The sequence below is a fragment of the Rhinolophus ferrumequinum genome, chromosome 3, assembly GCF_004115265.2.
Source record: "Rhinolophus ferrumequinum isolate MPI-CBG mRhiFer1 chromosome 3, mRhiFer1_v1.p, whole genome shotgun sequence".
Classification (NCBI taxonomy): domain Eukaryota; kingdom Metazoa; phylum Chordata; class Mammalia; order Chiroptera; family Rhinolophidae; genus Rhinolophus; species Rhinolophus ferrumequinum.
Window position 1 is genome coordinate 52,525,156 of NC_046286.1, and position 16,093 is coordinate 52,541,248.

At 35.9% G+C, this 16,093-nt stretch overlaps 1 pseudogene; it reads right to left on the reverse strand.

Moving 5' to 3' along the window:
- Positions 1 to 231: 231 nt before the first annotated feature.
- On the reverse strand, positions 232 to 12,574 carry LOC117020668 (40S ribosomal protein S2-like; annotated as a pseudogene).
- Between the last annotated feature and the right edge of the window lie 3,519 nt (positions 12,575 to 16,093).

The following is a 16,093-nucleotide window of genomic DNA, read 5'->3' on the forward strand; positions in this document are numbered from 1 at the left end:
TGTTTTATTTTATTTTATTAGGATTTTAGCTTTTCAAGGAAAATGATGTGAAATTAAACCTTCAATTGTTTTCTTGTACTATCTAAGTAAATTGTCTAATGATCCGTATATATCGGTTTTGGAATATGCACAATAATTCTTAGGTGCTTGACCCAACTTTCTTCCTTCCTCCCTCCCTTCCTTCCGTATTTTTTTTTTTTTTTAAAAAGGCTTTATTTTTCTTGTATAAAATTATGTGGTAGGCACAGAAGGAGCCTGGGTCCTCTGCACAGAAACTCTGGTGTGTGTCTTTACAAGATGGCCAGTGAATTCCTGCTAGGGAGCCTTGATGAACACGGTCTCTTTCCAGAGGTCAGGGGTGAGAGAGCTGTAGGTCTTAGAGATGGCATCAAAGGTGGCCTTGGCGAATTGCCCAGGGTGACAGTGCAGCCCTTGGCTGAGGTATAGCAGTCATCTATCCCAGCCATCAGCAGCAGCTTCTTGGGCACAGGGGCGGAGACGATGCCATTGCCTCTGGGGGCGGGAATGAGGCGCACAGCCACAGTGGCCGGTCACCTTGCAGGCGACGGTGTGGGGCTTGGCGATCTTGTTCCCCCATTTCCCTCGCCTTCTCACAGGGATGATGGAGAGCTTGGCCAGGATGACGGCCCCGCGGATGGCAGTGGATACCTCCGTGGAGCACTTCACACCCAAACCCACGTGTCCATTGTAGTCCAATGGGCGACAAATGCCTTGAACCGGGTCCTCTGGCATGTCTGCGGAATGTATGGATGAGTCACCTAGGAGTTTTATTCAGATAAGGATTCTGGATCAATAGGTTTGTGGTGGCCTGAGGTTCTGCATTTCTAATAAGCTCCCAGGTTTTGCCACTACTGCTTATCTCAGACTATACTCTTATTTCATAAAGAAACATCCCATGCAATATTTGGTAATATGCACATTGTGGCCACTGCTTGGAATCTGTACTGATTATTTGTCGGCATCTGCATTTTACTCTGTGTACTGAGTATAATTCACAATGTTCTGATTGTTGTTATTGCCTTGGAGATTTGCGGCTATGCTAATAGTAGCTAGATTTGAACCTGTGTACACTAGTGTATGTTCTTTAGAAAGCTTTTTCCTTGGTGTCTCAAGGAATCCATTTTCAGGGGCTGTTGTGAAATCTTTCTTTTGACTAGTGAGCACAAGTTTCAACGTTCTAAATGGTAAATTAAATATTTGGAGAAAATTGTCTTTGACCTTGGGCTTTAGGACTTTCCTCCCCCCAACCCAATCAAGTACATAGAACAATTAGGATATAGTGGTATATTTACATGCAATTGAAGATAGTCTAGTGCTTTGGCAATTTCAAAGATATTTCAAAATGCCTATTCTTTATGTTTATTTCCTTATTTTTTCTGTCATTCTTTTTTTCCTTCCTCTCTTCTAAGCTACACCTCTGTGGTGATCTGCTTCAGTAGAGGGAAGGGAAACAAACTATGGGGAAAGGAAGGAGATGAACGATTAGTGCTTAGAAGAACACTTTTTAAAAAATTGGGCATATTTATAATTGAAATTTTATTGTAATTGTAGAATCACAAGCAGCTGTAAGAAATAATATGTAGAGATTCATCTACACTGTGGAAATAAATGAAGACCACTCAAATGAGAAAAAACAGAGGCTATTTATTCCAACCTTGCTATGCAAGAAAGTCAGCCACCATCATTTACATTCAGCAGAGAGTCAAAGGCAGGCAGGCAAGTAGGGCAGCTTTACAGTAGGATGAAAGGGGAGACCTCAGGTGTGCTCTGATTGGAGGTTGTTGGCATGAGGAAACTGTAGGTGGGCTAACAATAGAAGTGGGGCATCTTGAGTAATTGGTTTGGAGGACACATTTGACTTTCTCTAGTTGATCCTGAGTTGGAAGAAGCAAAAAACAGGAAAACTGGCAGTTACTGGCAGAATCTGGGCTAATTGCTGCAGAGGTTTGGCTTCCTGTGATGATAGGTCCAGAGTTTATGGGTCAGAGTTCTATTGTCTTATGTGGTCTTGCCATTATCCACTTGTATATGCAGTCCCTCAGCACTTTACCCAGTTTACCCCAATGTTAGCATTTTGCCACAGAATAGTATAATATCATAACCAGAATATTGACATTGCTACAGTCTACTGATCTTATTTCTCCAGTTTTACTTGTAGGTGTGTGTATGCACATGTGTGTATTTAGTTCTATACAGTTTTATCATACGGGTAGGGTTTGCATCTACCACCATAGAAAAGATGCCAAACAGGACAGTTCCATCACCACAAGGACCTTCTGTTGCCCTTTTATAATGACACCAACCTCTCTTCCATCTCTAACTTCTTGCAGCCATTATCGGTTCTCCATTTGTAAAATTTTGTCATTTCAGAAATGTTATATACTACAAATGGAATTATACAGTATGTGACCTTTGGGATTGGCTTTTCTCATTCAGCTTAATCCTCTGGAGATTCCTTGTTTGCTTTTAAAATCATTTTAATTAGTCATGTAATACATGAATAAATTCTCCTTGTGAAACACTGAAATAGTAAAAATAAGGTAAAGAGGCTTTATCTAAAAACCTCCAATACTAGCCTCCACCCTTGAAATAATTATATATTTAGTTAGTCATTCCTTATTGAAATCCATTATATATATGTAAGTGGGCTCTATGTTATATAGAAATGGATTATATATTATACATATCAAAATTTTGCTATTATAAGAGCTTCAGTGAACATCCTTATATATGCCTTTTGTTTGCATGTTGATTTTTCTCTATGATTGACACCTAAAAGTGGGATTTTGGGGGAAATAGGAAATGTACAGTTTAGATTGAACAGAGATTGCCAAATTTTCCTTCAATTGGCTGTACCCATTCATTTGCCTATGAGTAGTACCCCAAAATGACCATTTTTTAGATTGCCCAATGTTTAATTGATTTAAAACATAAATTTTTTTCTGCCAACCTAAAGTGAAGAATTCTATCTGACTGTTGTTTTAATTTATATTTCCCTGGTTACTAATGAGGGTGAGTATCTTTAAAAAATATTTATTATAATTATTTGCCCTATTAATAATTCCTGTTGTGGTGTGTCTTCATGTTCTTCTTCCATTTTGTATTGGGATAGTTGTCTTGATTTTTTTCATGATTTAGAAGAGTTTTAAAAACAATTTATTCTAGATATAATTATGTATTATACATGAGTGTATGCACACAAAACAGTTGCATTCTATAGCTAATCTCTTAGCATTGCTTAGTTACTTAACTTTTGCCATTTTGACATCTTAAATTTGATGTTCAGTTTATCACTCCATCACTTTTTGTGTCTTTTTAAAGAGGTTTTCCTACCTCTCATTTTAAACCTTGGTTTCTCAAAGTTCCAGAGTATTTTATGTTTCACAGGCTTTGGGGCAGGCTTTCCCATGTACATGTTTTGCTTCAGGCCTACTCTGGTTCCAGTCTTGCTAGGGTATCTTTTTTTCATCTTTTCAGCTTAAGTGTCTTGTGGTTTTGACCACCTCTAAAAGGCTGCAAATATTGGTTGTCAAGAGAGCAACTTCCCTTATATTCTATGCCAGTCACATTTCTATGATTCATGGGGACAGCTCTACCTTCAGAAAAACGTGGTAACACTGAAAGTATATACAATTCCAAAAACAGAGTTTTAAAGATATTGGATACGTGAATAATAAATTCCAGAGGAAGGTTAACTCCTAAATATCCAGACACATTTTAATTCTCTCAAGACACATCAATGAAGCAAAATTTAATGATTCTACATATAGCTGATTTTGAGCTATCCCATTAAAACCAACTTGCTGTCTATTTTTTATAGAAATGAAAGATTGCATGATTTTACGGTAAATGTTACTTAAAGAAAAATATGGCCCTATAGTTCTTGGCCAAATATCTAGGGTCAGTTGGAAACCTTTAGAAGCTTACAACGTTGGCAAATACCCAGCATTTAGTAGTAGGTAATGTTTTAATTTCTTAATAAAGTTAAATTTATTTAAATTCTCAATAGTTTATATCATTAGAAGAAATAGCATAATGGCAAAAGGAATACAATAACCTGGAGATTTTTAAATATTGATTTTGGAAACATTTCATAGTAAATTATTCAATATAGTAACTAAACTGATCCAGTTTTTCTTCTCATTTTATTTATATTCTTATGGAAGTATTTTAAAGCATTATAGATTGCAAGAAGGAGTTTACGTAGTAAAAATAAAGAATTCATGTCATTATAATATTTTTTTTGGGGGGGGAAATTTCCTCCAACTTTATTCTTGTATTCAATTGGTGTTTATTTGTGCATTTATAGTTATATTAATCATTATACCTTTTACCTAGATTTGTTTACTCACTTTAGACTCAAGTTTAATTGTATGCTGATACATTTTCACTTAGAGATCACAAATTGTTATTTACATACTCTAATTTTTCTTCTTCTGAATTCCCTATTTTGGTCAATAGTGTCACCACCCATTATATTTATATTATATTGTATCTATTATATTATTTTATATCTATTATATTATATTATATCTATTCTATTCTATTCTATTCTATTCTATTCTATTCTATTCTATTCTATTCTATTCTATTCTATTCTATTCTATTCTATTCTATTCTATTCTATTTTAGTTATATTTGGATTCTCTTTCTCACCACCTAAATCCAATCAGTTGCCAAGTCTCTTTGATCCTTCTTCTGATTTCCGAAATAATCTTTTCTTCACCTCCTCTGTTGTTATTGCTATAGCTTTTAAACTAGCCTCCAACCCTATATTCTCCTCTGACCCCTCACCTATTGCATCTGTATTCTATTTCATTTAGTCAAGGTTTTCCCCTAAAGCAGATCCTGAGACAAGGGTTCTTGTTCAGGTAGTTTATTTTCGGGAGTAATCCTAAGGAACAGGAGTTAGCAGCTGAGAAGAAGGAACAAGCAAAAATGGAATTGTGATCTAGCATTGTGTTATGAAGCTGAGTTTCACTGCGGATATCTAGGGCTCTATCCTGCTAGAGAATCCTGAGGAGTCCTGTAGAACAAACCTCAGAATTGTACATCCAAAAGATGAAAGAGGGGAGCATTCATCTGCTAGCTTCCATCCCCCACTGGTCAGGAGTTGCTCTGTAGGTGTTAACTTGTGCATTTCCAGGTTTAGTTGAAACACATGCCCATATGGGGTCACAGCAGAGAAGTTTAATTGCATAAAACAAGATAACAGAGCTGGCTTCATGGGTGTGTGATCTGTAGTGATCTTTGCAGTCACAGGGGCCCACACTTTGAACTCCTAATGCTTTGTTTTATGCTATGCTCTCACAGTTTTGAAAGTCATAATTATTCATAAACTAGAGACCTCATATCTTCATTTTCTACTGGGCCTCACAAATTATCTAGCCAGTCCTGCTAGAGACACACAGTGGCCCTGAGCTGAGGGACTCAGGCAGGTCACATCAGAGGGCAGATGGAAGGAAGCCAACGCAAAAGTTGGAGTAAAAAGGTTAGCTAAAAGGAAGTCAAGTGAGGCCTAAGAGGTATCCAACACCCATTCCATGTAGTATTCCTATATAAATGTGAGTCTATGTTTCTACTCACGAATATATTAAGCAGTGACTACACTGTCATCTGGGGATTCTACGAACGGGAAGTGTATTCAGACTGGTAGGCTGGGAAGAACATCACTCTTGTCTGCCTGTTTTTCTCCTCCATTGTAGTGACCCTGCTGCTCCAAACTTGCACTTTGAAGGAAGAAGGGAAGTGCATCTACAAGAAACGATTTAGGCTATTTACCGATACCTCTGTCCTTCCTATAACATCTTCCTCCTACTTCATGCACCATTCTAAGGGATTTAAAGAAAGAGGTGAAGAGAAGTCTCTGTGTGGATGTATAATCTGAAGTGCTGTACTTCTACCCTGTAATATTTTACAGGACCAACAACTTCTATTGGTTTTCACATATGCAGGAGCTGGGAAGTGTTAATTGGTTCTAAGGTAAGTTTTGGTTTGAGAATTTATAGGCTAAAGACTGGAGTGCAAAAGCTAAAAGAATATATTTGCTTTGTTAAAGTGAGAATTGCCTTAGAAGTTAGGGAAATGTCAGATATTATTTCTGTTATATGGCTGGGAAAACTGTAATGTGATGCAGAGAAGAATGCTAACTTTTTCGATCAGAACCAACAAGCTGAATAGGAATATGCGCCCAGGGTGGTAGTGTGCTTATTGACTTGGCAGTATTATTTGGGGAATTTCAGTTGTGCTGGAAATCCACAGACAATCCCTATCCATTCCTTACCTCGCTCCATACTTTATCCTTGACTGTGTGGCTATGAAAACATGGGAATGAGAAAGAATAATTGTTCAGTCCTGAAGAATAAAGGATGGCAAAATGTTTTTTTCGGTGAAAAGAATGCAACTAGTTTTGGTCAGATTATGGGCATAGTTGCTATTTAAGTGTTTGTTTTGTGAATGTCTCTAGTTGTTTACATGTATTCAGGTTACAGGTAAATCATTGAGAAGAGAGGGATCAAAGGATTTAATAAAATTTTGTTCATGTTAATATGTACAAACCATTTGTTTAGATACATACCCAGGACACAAACATAAATGCTTCCGTGGGTATAGACATATAAATACAAATCAGAATGATTCAAGCATATAGATATGAGAGGTTATTATTTTTTTTATTGTTCCTTCTCCAAAGAGGCATACAGCTACACTCAGCTGAACACTGGATTTTTCTTTTGTGTCACTGTTGTAAATTAACTTATTGTGATAATCTCCATGAAAACTGATGACAAATTATTTTTGAAAATGTAGATACATTCATCATCATCAGCTGTGATCAGCTGCAGTGAAGATGTCCTTTGAAAATGAAGTGTTCTTCATTAAAATGCTTAAAAAGTACAAATAACAGAAACCAACTGAGCAAAACCCCCAGATTTTCAAACTTGGCATGTGAATGTGTCCATTTTAATGAGGAAAATGAGGTCAACTTCAGTTGGGGACTTTCAGAAGAGTAAAGTGTACTGGACAAATTTGTGACAATTCTCAGGCGGCCACAGTGACACAGTTCTTGATCCGGCTGCCAGGTGGCGCTGTGTGGTAGCACGTGGAGTCTTGCGCAAGGCGTAAAATGGCAGCTGCTGACCTGACTGTTTAATTGTGCTGCTGACCCTGGTAACTGATTCTATTTAGAAGTGTGAAATAAACTTATTTTACAAATGTCTAAATCATCTTTATATCACTATACTTAAATCGGTCTTAATCTTCTCTTTTGGTGAGAAGCTTCTGTATTTAGTGACTGCATCTTACGCATCTTAAAGGAGTGGATCAAAAGACTCAGTTTCCAGAATGCACTAACATCTTTCATTATAATCGGTACCTCATGCCTTATAAATACTCTGCTTGAATATAAATACAACAGTATTAAAAATAAAACTCTTTGTTTGCTAATAGAATGCCTTTTTACTTTGGAATAGTCAGGCTCGAAAAGAATTTGAGGCAATGAATAGAGGAAATATCTTAAGGCATTAGTTTAACGTGTAAGCACACACTTAAAATCATTTTTAAAAGAAAAGGCTTATATATCATTTTTTCCTCAAAGTGAGTATATATTTTGACCATTCTACTCCCCCGCCCCTGCCCCAAGGAAAATTACAATTGTTCTTAAAATGGTCAACTTTCTGGTTGTTCTTTTTCTCTTTCAGCATGATGTAATTTGGTGTTTTCTTCTTTGTTATTCAAATGACCTGACTTCAAAATTACCCTCCAATTAATCTTGGAAGTTTCCAAAACCAGTGCAGGTGGCATGCATGACATCTAAAATTATTTTAAATGTTGGATTTCTTCATTTACCATTACAAATTTAAATCTCCAAATCACATACATGTATAAGATAAATGTGTTTTTTAACTATGAAACACTTGTGAGAAATATGAATCAATGTTTACTGTTTTGGTATTTAAGAGATAATATCTAAAAGATGTGAGCAATTTTGCAATGTTTGTGAAATAGGACAGTTTTCCAGTTTCCAACCTACTTATCTCTTCTTGTTAGTCATCCAGGCACTACAGTGACTAACAAAACACTTTAATTTATGAATTTACTTTGATTGTTGATATTTATGAAGGTCTATAGCTTATAGAGGAAATTTCCAGAAGGGGGCATAATTAGTGTAATTATTAAATTTTCCATGCAAAATTTATTATGGTAATATAAAGAAATCAGAGTAGTTTGAATTCCATATTATGAATTGGTTTCACAGTGTTTGTAAGGGGAAGTATTTTTGTTGAATACTAATCGATAGGAATATATTTCTTAGAGTAGTTTTTATTGACTATCCACACTGCTGGCAGTAAAATAAAAAGAGGGTTGGACAAGAGCTGTGGCTTCAAGGAGTTTTTAGTTTAATGAATGACAGAAAATTCTAATTCAAAAGGAATTCATAGAAATAAAGGAGGCTTTTTGCAGAGTTACTGAGAACAGTATAAATATTTTAGATTAGGAGAGGAGTTTAAGTACTGACAAATCCCTATGATATCCAACTTAAAAAATATGTTTTCAAAAGAATATAATTGTATGGACAAATACTCATTATTTATAATTGGGAAAAAGAGTTAAGATATAAAATAGCATATAATAGCATTAATGTGTGTATATATATAATATATACATAATATATAACATAATATATACATAATATAATATCATAATAGCATATAATAGCATATAATGTATATATATAATACATACATACAGAGGGTGCCAAAAAATGTATACACATTTTAAGAAAGGAAAAAACTATTAATATTGTAATTCTCAATATATACCAGTAACAAAAGATGAATACAAGTCACATTTGACTTCTGCAATTACAAGAGGTGCTGAAAGTGGTTACCATCAGCATCCAGACACTTCTGATTATGGTGAACTACTGCTTGAGCAACATTGACCAAAGTGTCCACTTGTATACATTTTTAGGCACCCCCGGTATATATAATTCAGCTAATTTTATATGAAATAATTATATATATATATATATATATATAATATTTTAAAGATTTTTTTACCATGATATTAAAAGCAATTATTCCTTGATGGTTAGGACTATGAATTATGTTTTTTCTCTTTTTGTACTCTGAAAATTTTCTTCGCTACATATATTATTTGTATAATATGAAAAAAATCACTTTATTTTAAAACAGAAACATACATAAAGATCATATAACAGTATTAATTTATGTTAATTAATGTTAAAAATTGTTATATTTTTAACAAATTAACTGTTAATATTATTACTATCACTAATAATAATATTATTAATAGTATTAATTATATTGACATAAACATTTTATTGTCAATATATTTTAGGAAACTAGTGAAAAATCAGGTTCTTTTTTATGTTATTGGGATTATTATTTCCCCATTCCTTTCAAACCCAGGACTAAATTTTTCATGGTGCAATATCTAACTGGTTTTATTTTTTATAATTAGACTTTTAAAATATCTTTACTTGAAATAAATTTTGTTTGTTTTGATAAGTGAGTTCTTTGAACCTAGTTTTAGATGAAAATTTAATTTTGTCTTTATCCTAAATATTGATTTACAATACATAGGTGAAGGAGAAACGGTAAGTGGCGTGAGCAAATGTGGCTATACAAATCCCATTAAAAAATGGTTTGTAGCTCGGTTCTGTGACTAATTGATATTATTTATTGAGCACTAGTGTGTGCCAGGCATTGTGATGGTATTTTAAATACATGATTCCTATAACATGCTCAGCATTATTATTTCCATTTTACAGACAAGTAACTGAGGCTCAGAAAGCTAATGGTTTACCCAAGGTCACAGAACTAGTTAACAACAGAGGCAGGATCTGAAACTAGGTGTTTTAGATTTAAAATCTATTCTCTGCTGTCTAGATATAAATTACTTAGTTGTGTGACCATACAGACAAATTACTTTCTGGGATTCAATTATTTTTGCATCTTTAAATTGAAGGACTTGGACAAGGTTGGAGAGGCTTCAAAGTCTTCGTGATAAAGAATTACTTTTAATATTTTCTAAAATTATATTTGGATTTGGGACCAAATAAGAGAGGGTCCACATTGCTGAGGGTGGAACAGCTTGGAAATTGAAAAGATGTACCTTTTAAATTGCTGGTAGAAGGGAATTGACTGTGTCTGGGATTTCTGGGTCCTCCAAGGGGCTATAAGACAATAGTTGTGATTCTAAATACAAATTTGTTGGCCAAAATATATGCAGATTAGCCTCATAATGAAAAAAATATGTGTAAGGTCAGTTTTAAAGAGAGTCTATAAGCAGTATATAACAGTAGTGGAAAGGATATGGTACAGTTGGGCAAGTGCAGAATTAGTTGTTTGTTACAAAAAGACCAATAACATTTAAAGGAAACAGTTGTCAGGTTAGAAAACAATTCATCATGGTGAAATAAAGCAATGCAATGAAAGGAGAAATAATAGAATCTCATGATGGGAGCATGGATGCTATATTTGAAAATATTTTGCTGAGAGCACTCTGATACCAGGAGCAGATGAAGTGAGTGACCTCATGGGGCTTTTCTAATTTCTGTGATTCCATAACAGAGCACTCTGTAGGTACCTTGCTTATGACACTTCTGGATTTACATTTTACCACATAATGAACTGCAGAATGATTTTGGTCGAAACGGTTTCCCTATTATTGCACAAGTCACCTCATTATTGAATGGAACAACCCCTGTGTGCTCCACAAAGCTCAAAACCGGAACTTGACTGTAATGATTTTCTAAGTTCATTTCATAATCAGTGGTGCAATGCTTCATATTCATATCCATAAATATGAAAGGTCTTGGTGACTCCACATGTGACCAATATTATATGCCATTGAAATTATGCAATTTAGTTTTGTAAAATACAAAAAATTGACCAGAATGATATAGAAACCATACAGTGCAGATTTCCTTTTTATTACTTTGTCCCCCTCCTCCCCACTTCTCATACAACACCCAATTTAGGACAAAGACAAAACGAAAGTGTATCTTGAATATGCATCACAGGTTCCAAAAATGAAAAGAAATTGGATTTGGATAGCACTTACTCAATAGACAGATATGATACATGGTAAGAAGGTGCACTGTCTGCCCTGTGATAGATTAAACTACTTTGTAGGAAAATTACTGTGAGCCAGTCACCACCACCACCGTGGCTAAATCTTTAATAAAATTCTCTTCCATATTCAGGAGTGAGGTATGAAGTACACAATAAGCACAGTGAAGTAGAGTGCCATTTATCAAACACCGGCCAGGTCTGTAATCTGCTTTATCCTTTTTTTGTACTTTATTTGTCTTTATTGTTGCAAGGAGGGATATTTACCCAGAGCAGTAGGCATGAAGCTCCGATAAACCTCGTCCTTGTCTCCTTTCCCTCTTTCATATTCCTTCTCGTCAGCCTTGTCAGGATAATTTGTTTGTTTCCTTCTAGGTGGTGCTTAGCTCGTTAGGCATTCTTTTCTCTTGCTTTCCTCTGCCTCTCTCTGCAGTGAGCGTTCATTGCTATGGGGAATGACACCACAGCCGCAGGAAAGTGCAATGGGAATGCTAACAGCTACCATGAAGGGCTGTCCAGGGTGCGTTCTGTAATGACTTGGAATGCCTCTTGTCAAGATAGTGGCGTTAAAATGTTGTAGACAGCCCCTGGGTGGCAGTGCACAGCCAGTCCTGATGCCAGCAAAGCCTTTACAGAGTAAAGATTATGTGTATGTGTATGTATGATATACAGGATACATGTGTTATGTGTGCACATGATATATATATGTACATGATCTAGGTGTGTGATATGTGTGTATGCATGATATATGTGTATATATAATATATAGATAGATGTGTGGACATGTGATATGTGTATGTTTAATATATGTGTGTATGTACATATGGTATATGTATATATGTGTGTATATGTGTGTACATTGTGGGTGTGTATACATATATATCTCCACTACATGTTTATCCATCTGTCCCCAAATTAACAAACTTAAAATGTAACTCTTTCTTTGAAAGATACAGTCTCTCAATCTAATTTATCCCATGCCTCTGAAGTACAGTAATGATAATATTGCTAAAGATAGCTTTCATCTTTTTTTAAGTCTTATGCTAAGAAGGTTCTGGTCTAAGAAGGTCCCAGCCATGTGACGGTGTCTGAACTGTCTTTAAAACCATGCAGATATGGGGACAGATGCAGCAGAAGAGTTCAGAGGACAGTGAAACGATGGCTGGAGGTGTTTTTGTGCCCCTTAGTCTGCACACTGCCAGTCTATGTGGCAGCCTTGGGGGTAAATTATTTTTACTACTATTATAACCCTTTTTATTGTTTGAATAGCAGTTTTATGACAAAACATTTATATTCAGACTGCCTTTGTACTTGACTGAAAGAGAGCAATCATGGAGAGTGATAAGGCAACAATGGAAACGATAACTGCATTTATAAAGACGTACAGAATTTACACGGGGTGTGCTAAAATAGACTGACGGTGGTTCTCTACCTGAACCTGGAGCAGAGATGGGCATGGTTCTTGTGGCAGAAAGGTCTTTGCTATTTGGGGGCAGATGACAGTGTGTGTGTGTGTGTGTGTTTTCCTCTGTCATCGTTTCTTCCTTTTAGTTAACTGTACCTGAAATGTAGATGTCGGGGTAGCAATAGCAAACATAGAAATATTCTATATTCAGATTTATTATTATCATTTTTTTCAGATTCTGATACAGTACAACTGCATTTCTGAATAAACTTTCAACACAAGTATTAATTTTTAGAAAACTTGTGATGATTTGCTTTTATCTAGCTTTGGTCTGTTTCTCTGTCTCCCAAGAACTTGCCTCGCATGAAAGATTGATAATTTACTCTGTAAAGGGGAGGATTATGGTGGGAGGAGGGACCCTGTTTCTCAAAACATAATTCACCAGCAAGTGGTCATTCTGTCTACCTGGTACCAGTGTTTCCCACATATGTTTACAGTTTCATCCGTTTTTCTTGTTCCTAATTTTCTGACCATAAGTAAAAGCTAAGCTTCTTCTGGTCCAGTTATATTCCTTTGTTTTTTATTTTTAAATACTTTGCAGCATTAACATAATGGATGTGACATAGTAAAAAGAGTTGGCATTGTGCAATTGCCTTGTGCTGTGCATAAAACTAAAACTATACAATGTGGGATAGAAATAGTATCTTCTCTTCACAAGGTATCCCCACGGTCTCTTAAAATCAGCCGTACTTTGCCAAAGTCTGTATTTTGTCTTCCTTCGCCCCTTCTCTTTTTCAGCAAAGTTAATAACTTCTACATGAAGGGAAAAATATCAATTTATTTATGTCTCCCCTTGATTCAAAAAGAAATTAAGGTGGCTTCCAATGATACATAACATAAATTTATGATTAAGTGAGGGAAATGAAGCCAAAGGAAAGCCAGAGAAGGGACGGTGGAACATGGTATGTAACTGTGGAACCAAATGGCCACTGTGGAGCCCTATGTACTGGCTGAACATGGACCGCATGTCTTCGGCTCTCTAACAGCCAATACAAAGATGGAAACAATTAATTCCAAGATGCACAGAGTCAGCTTCAAAAGAATATTCTTTAGAAAATGTGCAACTATTCCAGGTACACAGGCTCGTGGGACATTTATCTCTTGGGTCTTCACAGAGAGAACATTGTGTCATTCAGGGACATATGTTCTTTAATTCTAGCCTATGGTCAACACACATATTAGATAATGAAAATTAGTTATATGTTATGCAGCATCTTGGTAAAGCAGGTCACTGAAAGCAAGTCTAACATTGTTCATTCATTCAATAGTCATCTGTTGAGTGTCTCGTATGTATTACCTGACACTGCAAAGGGTGGAAAACGGTAGAGATCAACAGATATAGCCCCTACCCTCACCAAGCTTACAATATTTCTCTGACGATTGACATTGATGAATTAGTTATATTTGTGCGATGAAAAGTTCTGCAGGTTGTCAGTAGGAAAAGGCTCAGGTTATGTCTAGTGTTCTAACCTGATCCAGGGTTAGATGTCACAAAGGTTAAAGAAATACTGGGATTCCATAAAATTCAGACAGCTCTGTACAAATGACATTTCTATGAACCCAGCTTTTAATTTGTGTCAAGTAGTGGTGAGTTCAAGCTTGAACTTCCAGACAAGAGTCTGAAAAATGCCTTTATTTTGTACTGCAGTTGAGAGAAAAGCCACATACCTCAGGGATCACTTGACCTGTGACTAGAAAGACGATACACATTGAATTTCATATTTAGCCGTATTGTATTTGCTCATATGAAGGAAAAGAGAAAGAAATGTTTACATATGATTTCGACTGCTTAATTCTTCCATATGAGCCCCTCATATTTTGCAATGTGTTTAGTCTTTAAGTTTTATTTCAAGAGTATAACTCACATACTAACCAGCATCTTTAGAATTTGTAAACACAGTTTCTATCAACAATCACTGTTAACAGCATGTTTCAGAAAATAAATTGTTTAGAAGGCATAGTTATATACTAGGAAAATGCATACATCTCTTTGGAAAACAGCATTTTGTGACATTGAGGAAATAGTTCATTTTTTCATTAATAGTATAATTGGACTGTAAATGCTCCTGTTGTGTTCTATTTAACTTGTCATTAGTAGTACAGCATAGTTTCACTTTAAAATATGGCAATACAGCATTTCAAGCAATCTATCTTTTTGATTCTATGTGTCTCTAAGAATGGCCTTGTTTGTTTTTTTCTAGATTCATAATTAGCTTCCTTCGTATGATTTGTTTGTTCCTTTTTTGGAACTGTTTGTGCAAACAGTAGGGAGGGAGGAGAAAGATGTCTAGTAAAAAGATTATGAATCCAATATTACAATAAAACGATGAAAATAACTCTTAGTGGATTCTGGCTTGATGGTAAAATAGAAAGACTAGCTAGTCATTTGTAACCATTTTTGGATAATTGGGCCACACAACGTATTATATTACCAAGACAGTTGTTCTTTAAAATAAGTGTCTTTACCAACATGGAAGGCATCTGGCAACTTCACCCAGAAAAAGTAATTCCCAATTCTGACGATTTTGATTACCAGTCTTCCTCTCCTGCCTCACCTATGCAGCCACCTCAAGCCCTCTCCACCCTGCCCCCGTCACCCTCTTGCCCCTTTTCGCTACATTCTCCTGTTTTCTTAGCCCCAAAGTAATGGAATAAAGAAATTATTTTTATTACTATTGACTTGAGTTTAGCGAGGCTCAGAGGAAGCTGTGTGTGGATAACAGAACTTACCTCCTACACACGGCCATGTTAGAGGAACGTGAATTTCCTTTCTAAAGTGGGCATGTCTGTAAGAAATGGGGATAGGAGATAGACAATAGTTTCATCTTGTTTCTGATAACCCAGAAGTCCCATAACCTTTAGAATATCCCTAGGAAAAATGTCTTCATGCTGGTCTCCATCTCCCTCCAGGCCCCACCCTCACCACCACTCCCACCACCCACAGCTTAAAGCTGTATAAGAAACCCAGGGAATGTGTCCATCCTTCCTCCCTATCAAAGAAATGTAAGTGACAGAAATATTAACATTCTTTTTTAGACTTTTATAGATTCATTCTGGGAGAGCCAATTACTTTGGCCCTGCCAGCTCATTGAGGAACAAACACAATTTTTTTCCCCTGGGGCCATTCTAGTTAATGTTTATTGTTAAATTTATATCTTTCTTGGGGCTTAAAACCAGTGATATAGAAGTGCGTTCAAATTTTGTGGAAATGCATGTGGACTAACTAGAGATGGACATGTAGAATAGTGAGCAAAAACCTGAAGCTCCACCTGTTGTTGCCTAATATCTGTTGGATGTGGCCTCTATTAAGTCTTCAATTTTTTTTTTTAAATTTTTTATGGGAGAATATTGGGGAACAGTGTGTTTCTCTAGGGCCCATCAGCTCCAAGTCATTGTCCTTCAATCTGTTTGTGGAGGGTGCAGCTCACTGGCCCATGTGGGAATCAAACTGGCAACCTGTTGTTCAGAGCTTGCACTCTAATCAACTGAGCCATCTGGCCGCCCCAAGTTT